The following is a 6,015-nucleotide window of genomic DNA, read 5'->3' on the forward strand; positions in this document are numbered from 1 at the left end:
AGCAAACCAAATTCAATAACATATTAAAAAGATTGTACACAATGATCAAGTGGGATTTATTCATGAGATACAAGGGTGATTTAACATATGCAAATCAATAAATTTGAAAAGCCACATTAATAGGATAATAGATAAAAATCATATTATTCTCTAAATATGTGCAGAAGAAGCATTTGACAAAATACGACATTTTTTATGATAAAAATCCTCAACAAATTGGGTATAGAAGAACACACCTCAACATAATAAAGGCCACACATGACAAATTCACAGTTAACATTATATGCAATGGTGAAATGGTGAAAGCTTTTACCCTAAGGTCAGGAACAAGACAAGCATGTCCACTCTCACTGCTCTTATTTCCCATAGTATACTGGAAATCCTAGCTACAAAAATTAGGCAAGATCAAGAAATAAAGTCATCAAAATCAGAAAGGAAGAAGTAAATTTGTCATTATTTGCAGGTGACATGATAAAGGTTCCACCAAAAATCTGTTGGAACTAATTATCAAATTTAGTAAAGTTGCAAGAAATAAAATCAACACACAGAAATCAGTTGGATTTCTATACACTAACAACAAAACATCTGAAAAAAAATAAAGAAAACTATCTCATTCACAATAGCATCAAAAACAATAAAATAGGAATAAATTTAAACATGAAAGTGAAAATTCTATACACTGAAAACTTCAAGAATTTGATTAAACAAATTGAAGAAGACACAAACAAATCAAAAATATACATATCCATAATCAGAAAATGTAATTTTATAATTTGTTTAATATTGTTAAAATATCCATACTATCCAAAGCTATCTATAAAATTCAGTACAATCCCTATCAAAATTTCAATGATTATTTTTTTTCACAGAAATAGGAAAAACAGTCCTAAACTTGTATGGAAATATAAATGAGTTCAAGCAGCCAAAGCATTCCTGATGAACAACAAAGTTGGAGGCATCATACTTCCAGATTTCAAATTGTACAACAAAACTATAGTAATCAAAATAGTATAGTACAGGCATAAAAAAATAGACATTTAGACCTGTGGAACAGAATAAAGAGCTGAGAAATAAACCAAGAAAATTCAATGGAGAAAGCATAGTCTCTTTAATATATGGTGTTAGAAAAACTGAATAATCACATGCAGAATAATTAAATTGAACCCCTACCTTACAATACTTACAAAAATTAAACTGAAGTGGATTATAGTCTTAAATGTAAGACCTGAATCTATAGAACTCCCAGAGGAAAACATTGGTAATAATCTTCTTGACATTGGCCTTGGCAATAATTTTTTTTGCATAAGAAGTTAGACTAACTTTAACAGCTTTTTAAAACCCTTAGTGAATTGTTCATTCAAATTCTTTTTTAAGAGCTTCTTGCCCTCAGGTACCATCATACTTTTAAAACAAAAGCACAAGTAACAAAAGAAAAAATTTAAGTGTGGCTACAACAAACTAAAAAGCTCTGCACAGCTAAGTTAAAAATTAACAAATGAAAAAACAAGATTTGTAATGAAAATAAATATTCGCAAATTATATCTGATTAGGTGTTAATATGCTAACTATATAAAGAATTCATACAACTCAATAGAAAAAATTAAACAAGTGTGTAACATATGTACCACACTTATGTAAGATATTAATAATAGTAAAAACTGTGGGAGGGAGAGGGAGTATATGGAAACTCTCTGTAATATCTCATCAATTTTTTGATACACCTAAAATTGCTCTAAAAATAAATTTATCTATTAATATTGTGCTGGCTGGAAAATTACTGCTTGGCTATCACCCATGGGAACATAGGCTATTGCCCATAGGAACATAGGCTATCACCCATGGGAACATAACATTCTAATAATAAGCTTTCTGCTTATTATTAGCTTTCTGTACCCCCGCTTACACAACCGACCTGTGGGTTGACAGGTAGTGAATAAGAGAAAAATAGACCTTTGTGTTTAAGACAGAATGAGGAATGGGATTTAGGGCTTAAAATCCCTGTACTTCTACATTTTGGGGCTGCTTAATTTGGTGTCTGCGTACCCCTGGCAGACCCAGCTGGCTGAATAAAGAGCATGTTTCCTATAACTCATTGATTTCTGGTGGTCTGTGTGTCTTTCGGGGACTGGCGGCCACAACAATATTTTTAAAATGTACATGTTTAAAAGTAGTAATAATACAAAAGGCAATTTTTTAAATACAGAGTAAAGGATAAAATAACTAATAAATGAGTTAATTAATTAATTGATTCATTTGGATTAAAGTAAGTTTAGGTTACTGGCATGGATTTTATTATATTTAAATAAATTTCATTAATTTTCTGAAGAATGTGTGCATTGATTTCAAGATTGCAACATAAAGTTTATATACGTAAAATATCCTAGGCAGTAACATAACAACTTTACTTCCAAAAACCCCTTGCCGTTTCTGAGAACATACATTATCCAAGGAGGAAAAATTGATCTTTATTCATAATAGCATATAACTATTTTCAGAAAAATTATTGTATACATTATCTCAAATCTAATTGCCTGCTTGTTTAGGGGGAAGTAAATATTTTTCTCCCTTAACTTTTTTTTTTTTTTAATTGTCAAACTGTTCTGTTACTCCATAATATTGTTCTAGGTTGCTGAGGAATTTATCTAGGTAAACATTAGACAAATTGTTGTTGAAAGATTATGAGCTCTTGGTGATACAATTCGACAGCTCTCTATAATCATAACAACTTTGTAGTTTAATTTGATTATGAGTTGTTACACATTTTTGATATATGAAACTTGATCCTGGAAATTAGATTACCTTCAAAAGCCTTTTAAAACTTTGTGAATTGCTCATTCAAATTCTCTTTTTAAAGGGTTTCTTGCCCTTAGGCAACATCAGGCTGTAAAACAAATTATAAATGGAGAGAAAGGGCAAACTCCAACCCCAGGGAGGTGATGCCACTTGTGGGCCCTCAAATTGGAGAGGACTGAGATAAGTGACAAGGAGGTATGTGGGTCCAAGTGTCCAGACTGCACACTAGAGACAAGAATCGAGAATTAGCGGGAGGCGGAGACAACAAGGATAGGACCAGAAAACAACCAGGAAAAAAATCTCATCATGGCAAATATTCACCAGGAGAACGAAGAAATGGAGCTGCACATGCAGAATGAAGAGGAAGACTTCCCTTTGGGAGCGTGGAAGGCCACCAGCCAGCAAGAAATAATAGACTGGGACAGGCTCACCTACTTGCCCCTAATTTCTGATGGGCTATACCCGCCAGACAGGTCAATGATGGAATGGGTGGAGATGGAGATGGTATGGAAATATTCATGAAGGAGATGAAAGAAATCAGGAGGAAACTTAGGGAGCTGCAGTTGAGGAATTGTCTGCGTATCTTTATGGAGGAGCTGTCTAATCACCATGACCATCACGATGAATTTTTCCTTATGCCCTTAACTCCTGCCATTTTCCATGAGATTAATACTGTAATTCTCGCCGTTATTTTTTCAGTTCCTTGCATTTCCTGATTTGCCTTTACTGACCCATTTGCTGTGAACTTTGTGTAATTTCCACGTGTCAGGTGAGTTCTGTATTCTCAGCTTCTAATTGGAGACTGGCTTGACACTCAGCCTTAAGTTTCTGTTAACAGTAGTTTCACCCATTTGCACACAAAAAAATGTAAAGTTAATAAAGCAATTAATAAGCAAAAAATATATAAATGAATTGGTGAATATTTTTAAAAAGTGTGAGAGAATATTACTCTGTTCTTGGAATTATACCCTGTCTTTTAAAACATATCCATCATTTTGTTTTTTGCCTTCTAGCCTCTGAATAAAACTTTATTATTTTTTTTTTCGTAGTTCACTGCTCAAAACCTTTATTTTCTAAGTAGGTTCATCTATGATATAATGACCACTGATTATTTTTCTCTCACTTATGTCTCCTTTAACATCATGAAATTAATATAACTAATATTTTCTTGTTATCTAAAATTCAAATAATGAGAGACTTAATACTTTCTTCACCTTTCTGTATCTAATATAGTTCATCAATAAAGAAAGTAATCTTTGTCTAATGGATTAGCACATAAAATGCCTTCTAATCCTATTTTCTGAACCCTAAGAAATATCATATTATTAATTACTATATTACTGAGATAATGCCAACTGCAATAAGTAAAAGATGTGACAGAATAATCTGGGCGTATGTGTGTACAAATAAGAAGATATAATACATAATATACTTCTATGTATCACAGGGTACTAAAGCAACTTTTTAATTTAAATAGATTTATAAGACCAGTTGTCAGAGGCAACTATGATTGATAACATTAGACGATAAAAAGAGCAAATGAAATATTAATGTGGAACTTCCATTTTCAGTAACATGGCAGGCAAATTGTCCCAAATAAACATTCCTCTTAAAGCAAATAAAATGTTGAGTAAGTATATATATATTTTTTTAATTATCTTTAAAAAAATTGTATAAAGCTTAGTAACATTAAAAATAATTATTAGGCAAAATTATCATTAAAGATAGACATCTAGAATGGTAAGTAATGGACTTAAGCTGCTTTTGCTCTAAAGAGCATTGCTTAATTCAATGAACTTTAATTTTAGTCTGCATAGCTGGAGTATAAGTATGGAACATAAATCCCTGGATCCACTTAAGTTGAGGAATAAAAAACTAGATGCCTCAACTGGAAAGCTGAGCGCAAAGAAGAGTTACTGTCCAACTTAAAACTGAATAGTCAAGTATGTTTATTATAATATATCTGGTACTCAAACAATTGAAATAAAGTTTTAATTTCCACATTAGTAAAAATTAATTCTAAGGATAAAATATAATGAAGATAAAATAAAGCAAGAAGGAGAGAAAAAGATGCATATTGCTTGCTAGGTAGATAAAATAATAAAATAAGATAATATCTATAAATTCAAGTATAGTAAAATGTCAAACAACAAAAAATTAAACACTCCAATTAAAAGGAAAATTTTGTTATCCAGAAATAATGAAAACATCTGGCTATATGCTGTTTAAAAGAGATGTATGTGCAATATAAGAACTCGGAAAATTAGTAATTAAAAAAGTGAAAAAAAAATAGTTCAGGAAAAGTTCTATCAAAATTAAGCATATTATATCAGGTAAAATAGACTGGTAAAGTAGAGGTATCATTTGAAATAAAGAGGGTCACAGTGAAATGATAGAAATGATAAAAGTTTTATTTTTCCAGGGGATACAAAAATTCTATTCTTATAATACCTAATAGCATAGCTTCAAAATCTACAAATGGAAAAAAAAATGACACTACTACCAGGAGGAACTATAAATCAACAGAGAGGGAGATTTTGATGCTCCTTTCTCAGTAACTGATAGAACAAACAGCCAAACATATCAGTAGAAATATAACTTAAGCAATAAAATAATTTTTGACAATTTGACAAATGTGGACCACTGAAATAAACAACTGAAATACACATACATTCTAAACACAAAAACTATTTATTTTAAAAAATCTTACATTGGACAATAAAAGGATCTTTCACAAATTTCAAAGGATGGATTCTTACGAAGCTATATTTTCTAACATGTTTTATTTAAGCTAGAAATGAATTATAAAACTTAACTCATAAACCACATGTTTGGAAGATAAGAAATAAACTTCTAAATAATTATTAGGTTTAAAAATGTATTGTAGTGAAATTTAAAGTTTATAATCATTATGGAAATGACTACACATTTTTAATTGAATGATAAAACCTCTACATATCAAAAATTCAGAATGCAGATAAAAGCAATAATCAGCAGGTATGTTAGAATCTTAAATGCTTATATTAGAAAATAACTAGACAGAAAACAAAAAATCTAAATACTCAACATAGGATAGAAATTGTATTTTTAATATAAACAAATAAAATAGGAGGGCAAAAAAAAAGTAAGAGCAGAAAATGATATAAAATCAAATAATAATAGAAAGAATCAACACATTTCAGTTTTGTTCTTTAAAAACTAATAAAGGTAAACTCCAGGAAA

At 30.5% G+C, this 6,015-nt stretch overlaps 1 pseudogene; it reads left to right on the forward strand.

Moving 5' to 3' along the window:
* Positions 1-3,099: 3,099 nt before the first annotated feature.
* Positions 3,100-3,509, forward strand: LOC102888948 (annotated as a pseudogene).
* Positions 3,510-6,015: the final 2,506 nt, after the last annotated feature.

This window comes from Pteropus alecto, unplaced genomic scaffold, assembly GCF_000325575.1.
Source record: "Pteropus alecto unplaced genomic scaffold, ASM32557v1 scaffold250, whole genome shotgun sequence".
In the NCBI taxonomy this organism is placed as follows: domain Eukaryota; kingdom Metazoa; phylum Chordata; class Mammalia; order Chiroptera; family Pteropodidae; genus Pteropus; species Pteropus alecto.